The sequence below is a fragment of the Lagenorhynchus albirostris genome, chromosome 13 (assembly GCF_949774975.1).
Source record: "Lagenorhynchus albirostris chromosome 13, mLagAlb1.1, whole genome shotgun sequence".
NCBI classification, from domain to species: Eukaryota; Metazoa; Chordata; class Mammalia; order Artiodactyla; family Delphinidae; genus Lagenorhynchus; species Lagenorhynchus albirostris.
In genome coordinates, this window is record NC_083107.1 from 82527892 (window position 1) to 82548627 (window position 20736).

The 20736-nt window shown below is 53.7% G+C and overlaps 1 long non-coding RNA gene across 1 annotated transcript in view; it reads left to right on the forward strand.

The window, feature by feature from the left end:
* Positions 1-17209, forward strand: part of LOC132531416 (uncharacterized) — a 73113-nt gene extending 55904 nt beyond the window's left edge. The window contains exons 3-4 of the long non-coding RNA XR_009544095.1: positions 15993-16054; positions 17009-17209. This is a non-coding gene — a long non-coding RNA (uncharacterized LOC132531416). The remainder of the gene's footprint in view (positions 1-15992; positions 16055-17008) is intronic.
* Positions 17210-20736: the final 3527 nt, after the last annotated feature.

A 20736-nucleotide genomic window follows, 5' to 3' on the forward strand; every position in this document is an offset into this window, starting at 1 on the left:
GTCTCTGGGGGGCCTCTACCTTCCTCTGAGGTGGCTGAGATGGGGATCGTGCAGGTGGGGAAGATCCCGGAGGCAGCTGGAATAATGCGGAGTGTGTGACCCCCGTGTGCCCCGGGTGCCCGAGTGCTGAGGCGGGAGCAGAGCCCCACCTTCGGGGGGAACTGAGAGGTGCTTGTGACCCAGGGTGCATCACCCACTCTGCTCACGCCCACCTGCTGGAGCAGCACCCCCAGGGCTGTGGTCTCCCTGAAGAGCCCTCCAGAGACAAGCATCTGGGGTGGGGTCGCACCTTGTCTTAAGCCACGAGCTGGAGTCACCCAGTGGCATCCGTAACCACTGGAGTTGACAGGAGGCCTGAGGACATGGGAGACAAGCAGAGTGGCCTGTGGATTTGGGTGACAGCGATTATGGGGGACAGGTGAGGGGTGCTAGTGGCAGGGCCACAGAAACGAGAAGCCTGGATCGGGGACTTGGATAGGCCTGCTGGCCTGCAGGGCCCACAGTGCCATGAGCTGGTCTTTATTCTTCTCCCCCTCAGCCAGCCTCTCGGCATCAAATCCAGGAGATGAGGCCCCGCGTGCCAGGTTGCTGTGAGGCCCAGTCAGGGAAACAGGGAAAGCTGTTGGCACCGCGTCTGGGACTCTTGCTGTCAGTTTCTAGTGGCTCTTTTCAGGGCCGTGCGTGGCCGTCTCTGCTGGCCAGGCCTCCCTGGCCCTTGTGTGCACGAGTCTCCCTGCAAGTGGAGGCTGCTCTGAGATGGTGTCAAGAGAAGGAGGCGGTGTGGGAGGGAAGCCAGGCCCACCTCTAATCCACATGGCCCTCCTGGTCCCTCCTTGGTCAGCCTTGGGGTTTTGGGAGCTGCTCTGAGTTGGAGATGAAATGGGCCACAACCATGGTTACTGTTGGTTATGAAAATTGGGGGAGACATGATCCAGCATGCGTGTACACATGCATCCGTCCGTCCATCTATCCATCCATTCATCCATTCATCTATCCATCCATTCATCCATCCTTCCATTCAACTATCCATTCATCCATCTATCCTTCCATGCGTCCATCCGTCCATCCATCCATCCATCTATCCATCCATCCATCCATCCATCCATCCACAATTTATTAAGTGCCTACCGTGTCTGAAAGAGTGCACCCCACCCCCTTGGATGACTTTCTATGCCCCTATCCTGCTCTGTTATTATTTATGCCTTTGTTCATCTGTTCACTCTCTTTCTCCCCCACTAGAATTTTAATTCCACGAAGACTTTGTCTTATTCACCACTGCATCCACAAATCTAAAATCAAGCCTGGCACTTAATAGGTGCTTGAAAGCATTTCTTCAATGTATGAATTTAACCCCCCTCCTGAAACAACCCTGGGAATAGGTGTTATTATCCTTCATTTATAGATAAGGAAGCAGGCCCAGAGAGGCCAATTGACTTGCCCACGGTTTCACTATTAGTAAGTCGTGACCTGGGAGCCAGGTTTCCAGAGCTGGGTCTAACCCTTCATACTGCTCCATGCTTCGTGAGGAGGGAGAGAGGGGCACAATTAGTTCTCACTGGGCAATCGAGGGAGGCTTCCTGCAGCAGGGGGCCATGGGCAATGGAGGGTGGGTGGGATGTCCCCAGGCAGGGGAGTAGGTGAGGACAGCCAGCTGAGGAGACTTCTTTGGCCAAGGCCTGGGGGATAGGAGTGTGGAACCGGCCTCTGGGGTGAGGAGGGAGGCCTTACAAGATCCAGCCAAAAGCCTGCCAGACTTCTCGGGAGCTAGAAGCAATCCTCCATCCCTGCTGGTGGCACTGTCATTAGGACATCGGTGCTGAGTCTGGCCTGTCCTTGTCAATCAACTGACAGCAAGACATGTCCCCAAACACCTCGCTGAAAGGGCCTTTCTCCCAGGTTGTGGGCTCAGGGGCACCTCTGCCGTGCAAAGTGGGCTCCCCCTGGGCCCAGGAAAAGGGTCAGCTTAGCCAGGCCTGGGCAGACAGCCGGCCGGCCTGGGAGCCCTGGTTACACTCTCCCTACCTGCTGGACAACCTCTTCCCCGCCCTGGACCTCAGCATCCCCATCTGTAATCGAAATGGTTACTGCAGCCCTTTGTCACCTGTGATGCTGGTGACCTCACCCAAAGCTGACTCTCCTGTGCATCTCGCTGCAGGTGAGGTATCTTTTCACATTGGACCCCTCCTTTGATCATCAATAACCCCGTGAAAGAGGCAGGGCGGGATCAATATCTCCATTTTCTCAGATGAAGGAACTGAGGTTTGAGAGAGAGAAAGTCGTCGGTCCAAAGTCGCTGAGTCAGTGAGTGGCGTGTCCTGGTCTGGAATCCCAGCTCATCCCTCTGCGGCCACGAGGCCGGAGACTGCAGTCAGAATGGTGTCATGTTCTGATTCCGCTGGGGTCCCTGGCCAGGGTGTCCCTTTTTGAGTTCTCCTGTCATGCCACCCGCTGCCCACCCCCAGGGAAGAGGCAAAGGGCCCCCCTAAATACACCAGAAATGACTCCCCTCCTCTGATCTAAACCCCACATCCGCGCTTGGGCCACCACACTGGAGGCTTCTAAACTGCCCCGTCATTGGGGCCGTCCTGCGGTTCCCACACTGCCCATCCCAGGGAGGAAAGCTCGGGTGAACTTACAACCTGACCTCATTTCCGGGAGAGATTTCTTTAACCCAGAGAAGCTAGCCTAGCTGGCGCTGGGCATGGGGGCGTTCTCAGGTGGGGACAGCCGCTTCTTGGAGCCAGGCTGACTGCACCAGCAGCGGATTCTCAGGGTAGATGCAGGGGGACCACAACTCTGGCCCCTGGTGGACAAACAGCAAGCCCTCGTGGAGGCCAAAGCCTTTGTTCTAGAACTCTGGGCTCATTACTTCCCTTTGCTAGGCCTCCCTGCCCACAAAGCACGGTAATCCCCCCTTCCCCAGGCTGTCCAGATCCAACAGGACAGACGAGGCAGGGAGAGGGGGGAAGGGTGCGGGGTTCTAGGTGGCGACGCAGACCTAGATTTCCGCCCTGGTTTTGCCACTTACTAGCCTAGTGGCCTCGTGCAGGTTACTTAATAATAAATACCATTCACCTGCTAGGATTGTTTGGGGTCAGGGGGGTTAATTTGATAGAAAGCACTTTGAAGACTGCTGAGCTCCCCAGGGGGCTGCTGTGTTAGGGGTTATTGTGACAAGGTCCCAGCAGTGGAACAAGCAGAGGAATTAAGGCTCTGAACAGCATGATGGTTCAGGGCCGGACAAAGGCTCAGGGCATGAAGCCCTTCGGAGATGCAGATGCTAAGGTCGGGCTCTGGGTTGTAGGGTGGCAGAAGGAGCCAGGGCCAGATGGGGGTGGGTTCTGGTTTGGGAGGAGACCTTGAGCTGTGGGTACGCTTTTGGGTGAGCTCCAGGGAGGGGACCAGACGTGATCGGTCGTTGGATGAGTAGGGAAAATGCACAGTGCCGGTAGCTGAGAGCCTCTGCAAGGCTGCCTGGGCCTGTGCGGAGGGCTGTATTCTGAGACATCACCTTGGCTGGCTTCCCTGCAAGACGCTGGTCCTGGGGGAGCTGTGCTTTGTGAGGTAACAGAGGAACAAGGTGGGGGCTGTCATGGGGCGGGGAGAGCCCCCGAATGCTCGAGTTTTAGCGCACAGGTGGAGACTCGAGAAGCCCCGAGATCCCCCAAGAGGAGAGTAGGCCTCCCCTCACCCTGTGCTCCCTCCGTCTGTGCCTCTCAGCCACCTGGTTCCTGCCTTTTCTCTAAGGCCTGTCCCAGAGGGTCAAACATTTCTGTAGGTTGTGGGCCCACTGTGTGTCAGGTCTGGACACGGACACGGGACCACCGAGGACGCAGACTCGCTGAATTCTCTCAACAGCTCCGAGAGGAGGTGTCATGACCCCCGTGTGCCCACGAGGAAGGAGAGGACTTGGGGGATGGGGCTCTGGCCGTCGCCCAGGGCCCCGGGGCTCTGGCCCAGCTCTCCCAGCAGGTCCTGTCCCCTCATGCAGCAGATCCGAGGACAGGTGGGGGTGCTCGGGGTTTCTGGCCTGTCCGGGGGGCGGCTCCCACAGAACCCTTCAAAGGCCCTTGCTCTGGCTCCTGCTACGTGTGCTACTTTAAAAAAGAAATCTAGAATGAAAAAGAAGAAAGTTTCTATTTTTGATGAGACACCAACGAAATGAAGGCTTTTAAATTATTAAAATCCAGAAATAAATTATTTATTCAGGTCAGCCTTTCATTTCACGCACATTAACCCCACCAGCACACTGTCACGAATTTGCTGAGTGTCCTGGCAAGTCATTTACCCTCCAAGGACCTCGGTGTTCTCTTCTGTAGGATGGGTCAGGGGCCGGCAGGGGGCTGGGTTTCCCAGGTGCTGGAGGAGCCTGCCGGGGGGAGCCCAAGACCGGCCAGAGCAGGCCTGTCTGTTCCCTTCATCTCTCTTCGTCCTGTATCCTTGGCCTTCACGATCAGACCTTCCCTGAGCAGCTCAGGTGGGTGGGAAGGGGAAGAGCTACTATTAATAATAATAGTACGGGCCAGCCCTGCACAGTGGTTTATACATCCAACTTATTTATCCTACAACAACCCTCTAAGGTGGATAATGTTACCATCTCCAGGTTACAGATGAGGAAATTGGGCACCGAGTAGTGAAGTGCCTTGCCGGATATCACCCAGCTTGGAAGTGGCACAGCTGGAGTTCAAGGGCAGGCAGCCTGGTTCCCGCACTGACTACTGCAGCACACGGCCTCGCCTTGGGTGTGAGTGAGGCCCTCAGGAACCTCCCGAGATGACTTTTCTTGCAGGTGCCGTGCCTGTTCTCTCTGCCTTTGCACTTGCTGTTCCCTCTGCCTGGGGTGCCCTCCCTGCCCCAGGACAGCAAAAATGTCACCTCCTCCAGGAAGCCCTCCCATCCTCCCTCTGTGCTTCCACAGCATTCTCCCACTTCCCTGTGAAAGCCCTTACCCGCCGAATCGTCCTCATTTACACACCTGTCTCCCCACCAGACTGTGGCCTTCTTGAGTTCAGGTACCGTGTTGGATGAATTTCCACAACCCCAGCACGGTGCCTGATGTAGACCGGCTGGTGTTTGTTGAATGAATGAGCGAGTGAGTGTTTGAAGGGATGTGACTCCCTTGCCCGTGGGGGAGGGTTGCGGGTTGCCTTATGGCCTGGCCCTGGGAAGACCCCTAAGTTTGCCATCCCTGGCATCCCTGAGATTGTTCTCCCACCAAGAGACTCAGCTTGGCGGAGAAGACATTGGGTTTCCATGTCTGCCCGAGCAAACATTTCCACAGAAATCCCAATAGATGCCAGTGGGTGCAGTGGGCACTGCCCCTCCTCCCACAACCTGCACCCCTCCCGCCTCCGCAGGGCTCTGAGCCCAGAGCCAGCCCTTCTTCTGTGGGTTTCCACTGGGTTTCTCACAACTGCCCTATCTGAAGCTGCTTGCCGCCGTGCCATCTTCGCCCCACACCCTCTCTGGGTGATGAAGGGGCGCCCTGGCCCCAGGCTGTCGGCATTAGGGAGTCCAGCCCCACCATCCTCAGACGGGAAACCTCGGCCCAGGTTGGGGAAGCAGAGGGCTCCCACCCCCTGCCCTGGCTTTGCGCTGCCGTCTGCAAGCCCCTCCTCCCCTCAGACATGGGCGCCTGCACCTCCCCCTCCCCCAGGGCCCTGGGGTCAGGGGGCCTCACAGGGCTCACCTGGCAGAAGCTGAGAGGCCCGAGAATTACAAGGTGTCCGGCCTCAGACCCTGCCGAGCACCGGACCCACTGCCCTGCGATCCCGGTTGAGCCTCTGGGGGTGGGGAGGAAGGATGGAAAGGCACTTGGTGGTAGAAGCTCAGAGAGGTCCGTGGCTTTCCTGAAGACACGTGGCAGAGTGGCAGAGGCAGGATCCGAGCTCTGGTCCCTCCGGTGACAAGGCCAGCCTCTACCCACTCTCCGGCCAGGTGGGAGCCCACTTTCCCCACCTAGATATGGGGTGGATGGCCCCTTCTGGAAGCACGGGCAGAGCGCCTGGTGTGCATGTGGGGCACCGGCTGGTCAGCGGAGGGTCCAGCCCGAGGACTGAGAGCTCGCTTGGCCCTTGAGACCATCAGACCATCAGAGAGGTGAAGTGACTTCGCCCAAGCTCACAAGTGGTGGCCCAGGGGACGGATATGGGACCTGTCAGACTCTGACCACTTCCGTCTGTCCACGTCCCCCCCTGCACGGCTGTTTTCCCAAAGCCAGTTATTACCTCTCACTGCCAGGTCCCTGCTCTGCTCTCCCTGTGGGCTTTGCCTCATCTGTGGACTCGGCACAACTGCCGGTGAGGGAAGAGGGCCAGGGGTGCGTGGCCCTGAGGCAGGGACAGAGGCCCCATGGTCTGGCTTTGTGCAGCCAGCCGGAGACCAGCTAACAAGCTCATCGTTTCGTGCCCAGGCCTGCCACGCGGGCAGCTGGTCCTGCCATCCCGGATCACCTCAGACTCCCACTGGACCCCAGGAGTCTGCCTCCCAGCCCAGACCCTCAGACGCCCGCCCTCCCTCCCTCCTGTAGTCGATGGATCTGTGCTTGGGCCTATGGTGTTCCACCACCCACACGGACCTGGCTTCCCAGCCTGACATGTCCAGCTCTCATCACCATGGCAACACTCACCACCCCCGTGCGGGACCACTGTGCTCAGCTAACCCGTGGCCTGTCTCCTGCCACTGGCCACCCATTTGGGTCGGGAGACACCCACACACCCACTCAGGCCAAGACTCGGGGCTCACTCGTGTTCCTGCCTCCCCCCACAGGCCAGAGTGACGGTGTGCATGGGTGTGCACAGGCATACGTGTGCACACGTATAGGCGCAGGTGTGGAAAACACTGACAGCTCAGCCGACTCTGGTCTGTGGGACTCGGGGGCTGCCGGCAACGCCTAATTGTGTGTCGTGGGTCCTCTGGGGGGTCGTCTCTGTCTGGGGGGTCGTCTCTGTCTGGGGGGTCGTCTCTGTCTCTGTGCCTGCACCTCATCAGCTTTGCGTGTCTTTCTGTCTGTCTGTTTGTGTCTCGGCAGAGGCCAGGGAGGGGAAGGGAATGTGTCAGAGATTCTGGACAACAACTCCTTTCACTACATTTCTCCAACCGCTGGAGAAGGACACCCTCTCCTCTGGCCTGTTCTCCTAGGACGTTCAGGACCCAGCAGTGGCTGATGGGGGCGACCCACTTACCATCTTTGCTGGGCTCTCCCCTGGGGCCAACAGTTACACTGGACTTTGGCCCTTGGAATCCACATAATCTTCTCTTGGGGCACCACCTGATTCCATTTTCCTGTGCAAAACACAGAAGCTGTGGAGAGGGGCCCGGGCAGGACATTGGGAGAAGGGAAACGTAGTTTTGGTTCTGTTGACAGCTGGCCCTGTGACCTTGCGCAGGACACCGTGCCTCTGGGCCTCCGTTTCCCTGACTATTAATGATTTCTTGTGGACTTTCTATCCGTACCATCCAGAATTCCATCAAATGGCAACTGTCCCAATACATCTTCCTCTCGTCTTCACGACAGCCCTGGGGGTCGCCTGTTATTATCCCTGGACGATAAGGAGGAAACTAAGTGCAGAGGATGCTGGTGGGATGGGGGCCCAGCCGCATCACCCTGACCAGAGCCTTTGCTTTTTCTCTCACCCACTGCCCCCCGTGCTCTGCCCACAGGTTCCAGGGCCAGGATGGGCCCTCTGTGCCACCTGCCACAGCACAGCCAGCCCCTCACGGGCAGGGGGCTGCCACTGACAAAGGGCACCCACCAGCCCTGCTGGGAGACCCCTCCTCACCCTCACCGTGGACAGGGCCAGATATCAAAGGGGGGAGTGTGGGAAGGCAAAGGAAAAAGACAAAGCCGTCAGGCTGCCCGGCGCTGGTGAGTAATGACGCATGGAGTTCCGAGATCAACAGGCAGGGCTCGGCTCCAGGGCCGTGTGGGGATGAGCCTCAGAGCTGGAGCCGGCAGGCGGGAAGGCCTGGCGGGCACTGGGTCAGGTGGTGGAAGGGCTCCGTGCAGGGCAGTAGGGCAAAGCGGTCACCGGACCCTTGTTTAAATGCGCGTCCTGGTCCGGCCCGTCTGGGGTGGGGTCTGAGTTTCTGCATTTCTCACGAGGTCCCAGGTAACGCTGCTGCTGCTGCTACCCATGGTCTGGGACCGCTTTTTGAGCGCCTGAGTGTGGGCTGAGAGGTCACACGAGCCGGGTTTGAACTTGGATCTGGCCCTAATTCGTTGTATGAGTGGGCATGTGAGTTCTCAACTCAGCAGGCCTCCGTTTCCTCACCTATAAAGTGGGGATCATAATAGTACCTGCTTCAGGGAAGCGGTGGTGAGGGTTCAGAAGTTAATCTGTGTTAATCTGTGTCAAAGCCCGTAGATGGTGCTTGGTAAATGTGTTATTATTCTACAATGCCGGGCTGGAGAATATGTGCTCTTCTGCTGTGGAGAGTGGGTCGCTGTTCAGTGTTAAGTGGGGAGTGACGTGACCGAAGTCTCACTGGAAAGACTTCCTCTGGGCGCTGCTGGGAGTTGAGCTGGAGGTGGCGGCCGGGCCTGGGGGAGCCGCGTGGGGCTGTCTCAGGAGGGGTGTGGGTGAGAGAGGAAATGGAGTCTGGAAGTGGTGGATGGGAGGGACGGAAGGAGAGAAGGGGCAGGAAGGATGGACATTTCCGAGGCAGATCTAACCGGAGGTGGCCTGGGAGGGCCTGGTAGTTGGCATTGCGGTCCTTGGGTTCTGCTGTGTCCGCTCACCGCTTCCACTCCTCAGCCCGGCCCAGCTGACTGTGTTTGACTATATTATTTGGGAGCACAGCAGGCAGAATTCTGAGAGAGGCCTGCCGGCTGGTTTCAGCCAGTCTGGACACTGTAACCTTGACTCCAGCTATTGAAAAGAACCCCCCTGTGCAGGGAGCTATCTGTAACAACACATTCGGGGGATTCGCAGGGAATGACTGAACCAAACTCCAGAAGGAAACATAAGAGTTTGTGCATGTGGGTGTGAATATGTACACACATCAAGAGTATAACAGAGTGGGCCTTCCCTGGTGGCTCAGTGGTTGAGAATCCACCTGCCAATGCAGGGGACATGGGTTTGAGCCCTGGTCCGGGAAGATCCCACATGCCACGGAGCAACTGAGCCCGTGCGCCACAACTACTGAGCCTGCGCTCTAAAGCCCGTGAGCCACAATTACTGAGCTCACGTGCCATAACTACTGAAGCCTGCGCACCTAGAGCCTGTGCTCCACAACAAGAGAAGCCACCGCAGTAAGAAGCGCAAGCACCGCAAGCAAGTGTAGCACCCGCTCGCTGCAACTAGAGAAAGCCTGCGCGCAGCAACGAAGACCCAACGCAGCCTAAATTAATTAATTAATTATTTTAAAAAAGAGTACAACAGAGTGAATTTTGTTAGCAATTCCTGATTTTTCCCTTCAAAAGAATTGAAGGCAACTGTAGCCAGTGTGGTGAAACAGGTTTTCTCTTCTACATGCAGCCCTGTTCTGATGTCCCACATTTTGTTGGTCCTGTCCTGGGGGTGTTTTATTCTCTGTAAGTCTTGGGCCCCAGCTAGCCCACAGGGGCCTTTTGTGTGAATTAGGGAAGGGTGTCCCCTCTGGACAGATACAGCCTCATGGGCACATAGTGTAGTGAGTGGAAGGCAGACTGGATTCTAGTCCCCACTTGTCCCTCAGGTGGGCGCCCTTGTGCAGTGGACAACCTGCACAGCTGTATGTGCCGTCTCTGCACACGGACCACACAAGCTGTTCAGGAAACGGACGCTGTAGAAAATTCTTTAACTGTAGAAAATGCTTTATCTGGGCATCAAGCTCAGCCCTTTATCCCAGGTTCTTTCTTCGGGTGATTTCTTCTGGGCCTAGGTCTCCCCTTGTTATTCTCTGCACCCTGCATCTGCTGGCTTTAGGCTTTAACTCAGGGAAAGGCTACCTATTGCTGCAGCTTCCTGGGCTGCTCTTTGGGGTGAGGGCCCCAAGTCCTCATTTTCTTTGTTGATGGTATTATCTCCCCAAGACGGGTGTTTAAAATTGTTTCGGGCTGGACCAATGATTCTAATAGGGGGTCTACACCGAAATGGCATTATTCTGTTGTGCAAGGCTGTGACTGCCTATTGTAACACCAGTCAACATCACCACCATTCAGAAGGGTTACTCTGCACCTCATGCCAACATCATGCCATCCACAAAGGGAAACCTTTATTCTTTTCTCCAAACTTTCTCTAATGCCATATAGCTTTTCCAACATGAATTATTTTGACTAAACCAAACAAAACATAAAGAAATACCCTTTTGGGGTAGGGTTGTTTAACCAGAAGACATCTACCTAACTGCACCAGAGTTGTCTAGAGCCAGACTGCCTGGGACCAAACCCTACTCTGCCACTTATTAGCGGTCATCTTGGAGAAGTCATTTAACCTCTCAGTGCCTCCGTTTCCTCATCCATAAAATGGGGATAATAATAGTACCTACTTCAAAGGCTTGTTGTGGGGACAAAGTGAATATACGTAAAACTCTTGAAACCACTCCAGGAACAGGGTCAATGCTGTGGGCGTGTTAGCTCTTGCTCTGGTGACCAGACCAAGAGGAGAAATTGGTCAAATGCCTTGTTGAAATCCTGATTCCGCCTCTCTCCAGCCTTCTCTGGTTTCCACACTCAGACTCAATTCCAGTGTCTTCTGGGTTTGTTTTACATTTTTTCTAGTGTCTCTATCAAAGCTCCCAGGACAGTGTCCGTCACTCTGTGGCTCTAATGGTAGCCCGTGCCAATCTGCCCAAATAGAAGCGCTCCCGGCAGGCAGGGACCCCCTCCTTCATTTTTGCATCCTTCATGGCAACAAAAAGCCTGGTACGAAGCCAATGCTTGATCAAGGACTGTCGGCGAGTCGGTGGCTGCATGACCAAGGGCATCCTTTCTCGTCTTCACCCCCCACTTCCCTCCTCGCACCAGTAGGTCCTCAACAATTTTGTTTGAATCGAACTGAGTATATTCTGGAAGCTTGAGACCACACATCCTCACTGAATGGGTGTCTTGGAAGCCCCGGAAGGTTATGGGATTTTTTTCCCAAAGGGTGCAGTAAAATCCTGAAGGCGAAGGGGTCCTTCTGCCTTTCCAGATGGACTGAATGCGAGGTAGAGATGTGTCCAGGAGTCTTCCACCCACTGCAAGGTGTTCCCAAGTAGTTGGCAGAGACGTTTCACATTTAGATTACCCTGCCGAGATACCCACTGCCCACCTTTCTGGAAGCATCTAGAGTTTCTCTCCGGTGCACTGTTCTTCTAAGTGATAATTCTAGAAACCCATTCCTTTGTCTTTGGCAACAACAACCCAATTCCCAGGACTCCAGCTGGAAGATAATAGCCTTAATTCCCAGACCCCTGGGGGGAGGAAACGCCAGACAGAGTCCTCCCAGCTGTTACAGTTCTGTCTGCACCAGGCCACATGCATCGAGCCCAAATGACTACTTGAAGCGTTATTAGAATTCAGGTTGCCCCGTCATCACAATTCTCTCTGAGCTGGGAGACTGGGAAAAAAGAAGGCAGATTGCATGCCGTGTGCAAAAGCCGGACCAGGAGCCTCTGAGATTAATTACACCTGGTGAATGCAATGTCTGGGAGCCCCGGGGAAGTGCTCTCTGGGGGAAGCATAAACCAGGCTCCCCAAAAGGAAGTAGAGATGAGCTCCATTCCACTGTGCAGACAAAATTAATGCTGCTTGTCAAAGCCCTTCCTCATCAATATAAAGTTGGATTTCTATTAGTCACCAAGGGCCATTTGCCTAGATGCAAACGGCCTGACCGAGCTGGACGATTTTAGCGCAACGTGTGATGGAGGTTGTGGGGAGCCGACAGCCCGTGCCAGTAGATTTAACAAGCACTGGGGCTTTTTCCTTTGGCTCTGAGGCTAAGCTCATTATCCAAGGAACAAATGGAATATGAAGGCTGCATCGGCGCTCTTATGGTCTCAGAGACCATAAGAAATTTGCTATGAAACGAAGTTGGTGCATTGTTCAGCTGTGCAGAGAAGAAACTTGGAAGCAGAGAAGGTAAAAACAAGGGTGGAAACCCAGTTACACGGCTCGCTCTGTGATTTTCTGCAAGCTCACGTTCACGTCTCTCACCACCTGGTGCTCAGCCAGCACACAGACTTCCTCAGACAGTTTCCAAAGAGCCCTCTCTGACCCCCATTGCACAAAACCGTCCTAATTACAAAGCAACTCCCAACCAAAATGTCCAATTGTGTATCCTCACCTTCACTCTTTAAGCAACAAACAAGAACCATCTGACATCTTCCTTTCTCAATTCATATGCCTCAAACTCAGTCAACTCAGTACCTTCTGAACTGCTTCTCTCTCCCGACTCTCCCAAACTCGCTCTCCCTCCTGTGTTCTCTCTTCCAAAGCCGGAACCCTCGGAGCCCTCATAAACCCCTCACTCGGTCAGTGCTTATCCATCCTGCCTGCACGGGAGGGTCACCTGGGTCCTTTTAGGAATTACCCGTGTCTCCTACACCACCCAGGCCAATTCACTGAGACTGATTGCCGGGCCCAGGCGTCAAGACCCCTCCAGGTGACTCTCTACTTCTCTTTACTTGCCCACCCAGGCACCAGGTCACATAGACCTTACCTCCTGGGCTTTTCTCCTCTCTACGTCCCCTCTCTCCCGCCTCTGCCTCTGCCGTTCCTGTAGACAGTTTGCACTTTTCACCTGAATTATGACAATAGCATTCTAATCGGTCCCTCCCAACCCCAAGTCACACCTCTCTGCCATCTCTCCTCTATTTGCTGCCAGAATGATTTTTCTCCAGTGCACAACAGATCTTGTCACTGCCTTTCTCTCCCTCCCTACCTTCCCCCCATTTTCTAACCATCCACTATCACCAAGACCTCTTCTAGGTCTAGAGAATTATAGGGTGGAACAAAAAGACATCTTAGTCTCTGCTTTCTTAGAGATTATATTAATATTGGCTCGGAGGAAATGCTAAACATCAAACTATATCAGTAGGTTTTTTGTTTTTGTTTATTTTTGCTGCGCTGCACAGCTTGCAGGATCTTAGTTCCTGGACCAGGGATCAAACCTGGGCCACGGCAGTGAAAGCACCGTGTCCTAACCACTGGACGGCCAGGGAATTCCCAGTAGTTGTTTAATAACAACTGTGTTGTTATAAAGCAGAAACTAACACACCATTGTAAAGCAATTATACTCCAATAAAGATGTCAAAAAAAAAATAAACTGTGGTTCATACCTGGAAGAAGTAAGGGGTAATATGAGAATGTTTTCCCTGCTTAAAATCTCCCAGCAGCTCACATACAAGACTCCTGGCTGAGGGTTAAAGCTCAGCTGTTCCCATTCTTACTGGGCTACTTAAGGGCCGTCTCACCAAACAGCCCCTTCTCTGAGTACACAATGCTCTCGTGCCTGAGCCTCTCTCTGCTGCCTGGATTTCTTTCCTCCACTTCTCTCGTCCAACTCAGATGTCACCTCCTCCAGGAAGACTTCCCTGATATGCCCAGCATGGATTAGTTGTCCTTACTCTGTGCTTCCAGACCTGCTTCTGCCTTCCACTGTCCTTACACTTTCCCTATCACATTGTAGAGGTCTGTTATGTGTTATGTATCTGCCAGGGCCCCTGAACCACCATTGGACTGGGAGTGCCCCAGAACAGGACAGTCTTTTAACCGTGCTCCTAGCACAGGGCCTGAAATACATTCAGTGAATTAATGAATGCAGAATAAAGCTAACAGTATCTGATTAGCGGGAACACTGAGAAAATTCTAAGGAAAGGGGGAAATTTTGTTTATTTATTTATGTATTTATCTATCTATCTTTGAGACTTTACTGAAGTTCTGGAGATTGGGAGTCTCCTGGCTCCCTCTGCCTCTAACAGGAGTGCTATAGTTGAACCCTGACAAGCTCTTAACCAAGATGTGAACTTAACATAACAGAAGGGAGTAGAAGTATTGGGCTGGAAAAACCCGAATGAACTTTTAGGCCAACCCAATAATACTCTAGTAATATTTGTGTCTTGGATCTCATATTACTACAAGTCATATTTATGATAAGTAAATAGAGTTATTAAAAATCAAATCCAACGTAAATATTTCAGAAGCCTTGCTCCCTGGTTTCAAAGCCCTGTTGATGTAAAGAACCCCCTAGAATAGGAGCCAGACAGTCCCTTTATACTCACAGTCCATGACACGAGGTTACCACGTATGTGGGAGCAGTTTGTAAACCATGGGCACTAAACAAATGTCATTCGTGAAATGCAATCCTAAAGCAAATAAGTAAGCACACCTCTTTTGCGTACTTACCCATGTTTAACCTTAGGAGCTGCTCACAGCCAGGAACACCCGTTGCCCTAACCTGCTGGCTAAGTCACCCAACCCCAGGTTCCGCCGCTTGCAGCTACACCCCACCTCTGCAGCTGGTGGGCCTGACCTCAAAGAATTCTGATCAGGTCGCAGTGACACAATGTCCGTGAGAGGTAAATCGAGGATTATTTAACCAAACTAGTATCTAGAGGTCAAGAGGGATAGGAGCCCAGTGGCCCAGCTGGTGTCACAGAGGCTGCTGAAGGGACACAGGACGTCAAAGGTGGGCCACCGAGGGAAGTGCTTCAGGTCTCCGTCTGTGTCTGGTTGGAGAACCTCAATTGTGGTCACGATGGACAAGGCACAGTTGTGCGGACGGACGAGGCCAACCTGAGTGTGAGCCCCAGCTCCATCCCTCCGTCACGGACCAGCTCCGTGGCCATGAGCAAGCCGTTGGGACGGGGCCGCCCTTTCCTCACCTGTGATAGGAGAGACGAATACCGCCTACTTCCTGGGGCTACCTCGACAGGAAACAAGAGAATGGCGTGGAGGCCGGCCTCTCCGCGGGACCACGTCAAAGGTCCAGTCTTTCTGTCTGGTCCCTAAGAGATGAGGGCCGGGGAGGGCACTGGAAGGGCAGCCACGGCTGAGGTGGGCACTTGAATCACAGCTCTGCTTCTCACAGCCCGTTGAAACAGAATCTGTGCTTATGGCCTTGGAGATTTCAGCTGCCCTCCCAGGTGGATGCTCTAAACCTATTTCTCATGGGACTGATTTAGGAGATGCTGCTAATCGGTCGCTATGGTTTCTTTATTTTCTCTTGACAGAGAACAAATTAACCCGGCTTAGGAAGAGTTCTTTCAATTATGTCCCAGGGAGAGAAAAAGTAGGAAGAGGAGCCAGTGCTTGAAGCACGGAGGAGCTGGCCGACCTCAGAGGCAGCCTCATGTCTTCGGGGGGACGGCTGGAAGAGCTATCGAACCCACTGCCAAACCCGGGGACGCTGATGCAGCCCCTCCAGCCGGCCCGGTATGGACCCACTTCCTGAACACTCCTCCCCAGGCCTCCCAGTCTCCCTTTTCACGCGTTCATTCAGGACCAGGTACTGACTTAACGCTATTGTACCAAGAAAATAAATAGGGCGGGCTGGCCAGGGAACATGGGTGGGGGTGAAATCTTCAGTAGAGCTGTGAGGGAAGGCTGAGTTAGGAAGCGACAGTTGAGTGAAGGCCCGAGGGAGTGGGGACAGAGACAGGAACGACTGTCTTTGATGAGGCCAAGTCCCTGGGAATGGCCTCGTGGAAGGGCTGCCCCTTCCTCCCTGTCTGCTGAGGACTTAACATGTATTATCTCATTAAACCTGAGACCCTGTTGAAACCTCCATACCAAGGGGGAAGGGGGGAAGGGATAAATTGGGAGATTGGGACTGACAAATACACACTACTCTTTAGAAAAGAGATAACTAATAAGGACCTACTGTGTAGCACAGGGGACTCTGCTCAATACTCTGTAATGACCTGTATGGGAAAAGAATCTAAAAAAGAGTGTATATCTGTGTACGTATAACTGAAGCACTTGCTGTGCAGCAGAAATGAATACAACATTGTAAATCGACTATACTCCAAAAAAATTAATTTTAAAAAGTAAAATCAATAAAATAAAAAATACAATCTCCATTTCCCAGGGGACTGTGATGGGGGACTAGAGCCCAGACAGAAGAGGAACCTGCTCAAGGTCGCCTACCCAGTAAGGAGCAGAGCTGGGATTTGTCCACTTATACCCTTAGCACAGCACTGCCCCCAGAGCCTGGGGAAAACACACCTCCTGACTCTCCATGCCCGATGCCACACTTGGCAAAGACAGGAGTGGAAACCTCTTCTGGTTGAGGTTATCAGGGAAAGCTTGCTAGAGAAAGAGGCATGTGGGACAGGCATTGAAGGCTGTGTAGCATTTCAGTGGTCAGGGATAAATGAGGTACAGGGAGAAGCAGACAAATGCACGAGAAGGGCCTGAGAAAGGCCTGTGCGGGGCAGTGAATAAGCCCAATAACGGGAGTCACAGGGGAACTGAGCAGGGAAGCGGTGGGCCAGAGTGGGAAAGGCTTGAGCGATGCAGACACAGCAGATCTGCTGTCGGTTCCGCATCTGGGCTTCGCTCCCACTGCTGCCTGAGATCTCTTGTGTCTGTGAACGGTGGCAGCTCCCGAATTTCCACAGGAGGGTTGCCCTGGCCTCTACCTGCCCTTCAGCGCTGCCACTGTCTGTGGGGAGGGCTCTGTGCCCAGACTCACCCTAAACAAGGGTGGGTTCCTCGGAGCATTCAGGGCCAGGCAGGCTGGGTTCAGAGGGGTCTGAGCGCCTGCGTGGGGTCCAGTTCCCCACCTCTGCCTTCCTTCCCTCACTGCTTGTTGGGAGCTGGGGTGTGGACAGGTGTGGAGTGGCACAGGTAACAGCAAAGGTAAAAAATAAAAGCCAGCTGTGTGTGGGCAAGTTGGGAAAAACGAGGAAGGTTAGAAAACGTGGTGTCCGGGGTCTGCACGGGGACCTGCTGAGGGCTGGGCACGGCCTGGGTCCAGATTTCCTGAAGATGGAACTTCGGGGAGCAGGTGTGATCCTGGACTGATAACGTGGCTGGCAGTACTGGGGGTGGATGGGGCTCGGGCCAGCCCTGAGAAATGTAACTCAGCTGTCTGTGCTTGAGGGGCGGTAGCGGACAAGAACCAGGAATGGAAGAGAAGAGAGCCCTGGAAGCTCATCTCCAGTCATCTGGCGTCGACACCATAGCCTTGTGCTGCCGTGGGCAGAAAACCTCTCGCTTTGATGAACTTGTCATAAAGTAATATTTTTTTTGTCTCCCATCCTGTATTAGTTTTCTAACTCTGCCATAACAAAGTACCACAGACTGGATGGCTTAAAACAACAGAAATTTATTGTCTCATTTCCCCTTCTCATAAGGACACCAGTCATATTGGAATAGGGCCCATCCTACTGACCTCATCTTAACTAATTACAACTGTAATGACCCTGTCTCCAAATAAGGTCACACTCTGAGGCGCTAGGGGTTAGGACTTTGTATTAGTTTTCCAGAGCTGCCATAACAAAATACCACAACTAAAACAACAGACATTTATTTTCTCACAGTACCTGAGGCTGGAAATCTAAGATCAGGGTGTTGGCAGGTCCGGTTTCTCCAGAGGCCTCTCTCCTTGGCTTGCAGACAGCCGTCTTCCCTCTGTGTCCTCAAGTGGACTTGCTTCTGTCTTTGCATTCCTGGTGCCTCTGTGTGTCCTAATCTCCTCTTCTTATAAGGACACTGGATTGGATAAGGACCCACAGAAACAGCCTCATTTTAACTGAATCACCTCTTTGAAGGCCCTGTCTCCAAATACAGTCACCTTCTGGGGTACCAGGATTAGAGCTTCAACATGAATTTTGGGGCACAATTCAGCTCATATCAGGCCTTAACGTATCTTTTGGGAGGGACACAGTTCAACCCATGACATATATCATGTAGCACGGTCTCTTTTTTCCTTCGAGCCTCAAACATTTTCTCAGCTCCCATTCTGTGCCAGGTCCTGTGCTAGATGCTGGGGACACACAGAGAGAAGCCAAGAACCAAAGTGCTGTCCTTCAGGAGCCCCCAGTTTGCAGGGGGAGGCAGACCGGTCATGATTGTGGCATGGGTGATAACCCCAAACTAGAGGCCCAAATGGAAGGGGCTATGAGAGCCCAGGGCCAAGCTAGCTCTACCTGGGTCAGGGAAGGGCTGGCTGGGAGTCAGGGCTGTGCTTGCAGTTGCTCTGAAGCACCAGGGAGCCTGGTGCATTCCGGAAACTGCAGGTGGTGACATGATGGAGCACAGGGGGGGAGCGTGGGGAGAGGAGTCCAAGCAGGTCCAGCTGTTGGGGTTTAATGGGTGACCGTGGGCCTGGGAGTGAGCTGGTCTGATCTGACAGGTGATCAGAGTGTTTGTTTGAATGAGTGAATGAACAGATGAATAAAGAAATGAATCCATTAGGCTCACAGACCATGCTAGACATTATAGATGATTCAGAACAAATGAAAACAACAGCCAGTCTCCCAGAGGCCAGGAAGACTAAGTACTGTGCCCAAAGTCACCGTGCTAGGAGCGGGCAGGGCTGAAATATGAAACCACACGGATGGGACCCTACAGGCGGCCCTCTACGCTGTGCTACCTACACAGCCTTATTCTCCACCCGGATTCATTTAAGAGCAGCGGTAAGGGCAGGGAATGAGGAGGGGAGCGGGAATGCCTCCCTCCCGAGACAGTGCCACTCTGTGTGCTCATGGCCTTGGGCTGGCCTCCGCTACCACTCTGACCCACAGCTGCTTCCTCGCTGTTGTTTCTAAATTGTGGGTCAAAGGCCTTTCTCTGGGGCCTTTTCAGGCTCCTGTGTGACCATCCATACTCAGCTTTCCTTCTTCCCCGCCCGGCACTCCTGCAGGAGCCCCTCCCGCCCGGCCTGAGCTCCCGCAGTCCTCCTGGCAGAGCAGCATGGCCCAGAGCTGCGGCTGCTGTGACCCCGTCAGCCTGGATGGCATCTCCGACAGGTTCTCCTGGCTAACGCGTCTCTTCTGGCTCAGAAGGCTGCTTCTCTCCCTGCAGGAGCCTGCTCTGGTCTCCATGCCCACACCGTCTTTCTCTGAGCAGGGGGTGCCCGGCATGACAGAGTACCTCCCGCCCTGGTTCCTGGTCCCTCTAACTGGACATGCTCCCATCTTATCTTTCCTGGGATCCGTTCTTCCATCCTGCGCCCACGTATCTTCGTCACTCCCCAGCCCATCCTCCCCTATCCTCCAGTGTATAACTGGATCTAGCAAAGGAAAGGGGTTAGTATTTGTGGTAATTACACCTCACGTAGGCACGGGCTCTAGAGTTCATACATCTCAGGTGAGACTCACCGCAGTCCTGTTAGATTCATGCGCTCAAAGAGCGCCACGCTCTGTGTGTGTGTGCACATGTGAGCGGTAGAGTATTGATGTTCACTGAGCACCTACTGTGTACCAGGTGCCGTGCTAAGCCCTTTCCTCCATGCATGTGTGTACATGGGGGCAGGTTCTAGCCTGAGCCAAAAGAGTGCCCTTGCTACTCAGAGCACACTCCAGAGACTAGACAGGCAGCTCCAAGACGCACCTGTTTGGCAGGAGGGATTGAGGAACCCCTGGATCCTGAGGGAACCCCAACTAGGCGGGCAGGCTTGGCCCGGAACAGAACCCGGTCTTTGGGAAGGACTGACTCCAAGCCGGGGTGCAGTACAGCTGCACAGCGTGGCCTCCAGCCCAGGCTTTGGGGGCTTAGGTGTGAACCCCGTGGATGTAGTGACCTTGAGGAAGACCCAAATGTCAGTGCCATGGTCACTAACAGTTCTTCAGGGCCAGAGCCAATATTGCTTTGGTCCCCAGTAGAATGCCACAGAGGGCAGGGGCACTGGCCACAGTGTGCCGACCACCCCAGAGGATGAGGCGCCGTCGGCCTCGGCACCGGGACCTCCCACCAGCAGCCCCAGATGGTGTCCAGAGGGGAAGGAGCCTCTGGGGGAGGGGGAGGGGAGGAAAGGGTCCAAATGTGAGCCTCAGAGACAGGGGCTGGGAGACAGAGGAAGACTGGGCACGAAACATCACTGCGGGCAGCCCGAGTGGGCGCTGACAGATCTTCTCAAAGGGTCTTGAAAGGTGTAGGGTGCGGGGGCTCTTACAAGTGTCAGGCAGCTGTGGTTTAGCACGCGGGGCCTGGCCCAACTGCAAGCTGGCTCATTTCCACAGCAGACCCAGGACATGGGCATCTTCCCTTCCACTAAGGCTGGGAGAGGCTCGGTCACCTGTACAAGGTCACTGGTCTGACAGGTGGGCAAGCTGGGATTTGAACCATTTGGAGGCTTAAAGAGAAAGAGGAAATTCTTTTTTTTTTTTTTATTGGTGTATAGTTGATTTACAGTGTTGTATTAGTTTCTGCTGCGCAGCAAAGTGCTTCAGTTATACACATACATATATCCACTCTTTTTTTAGATTCTTTTCCCATATAGGTCATTACAGAGTATTGAGTTCCCTGTGCTATACAGTAGGTCCTTATTAGTTATGTATTTTCTATAGAGTAGTGTGTATAGGTCAGTCCCAATCTCCCAGTTTATCCCTTCCCCCGTTTTCCCCCCTCGTAACCATAAGTTTGTTTTCTACATCAGTGTCTCCAGCAATCCCACTCCTGGGCATATATCAGGAGAAAACCGTAATTCAAAAAGATACATGCATCCCAATGTTCACTGCAGCACTATTTACAATAGCCAGGACATGGAAGCCACCTAAATGTCCATCAACAGATGAATGGATAAAGAAGATGTGGTACATACACACAATGGAATATTACTCAGCCATAAAAAGGGAACAAAATAATGCCATCTGCAGCAATAAGGA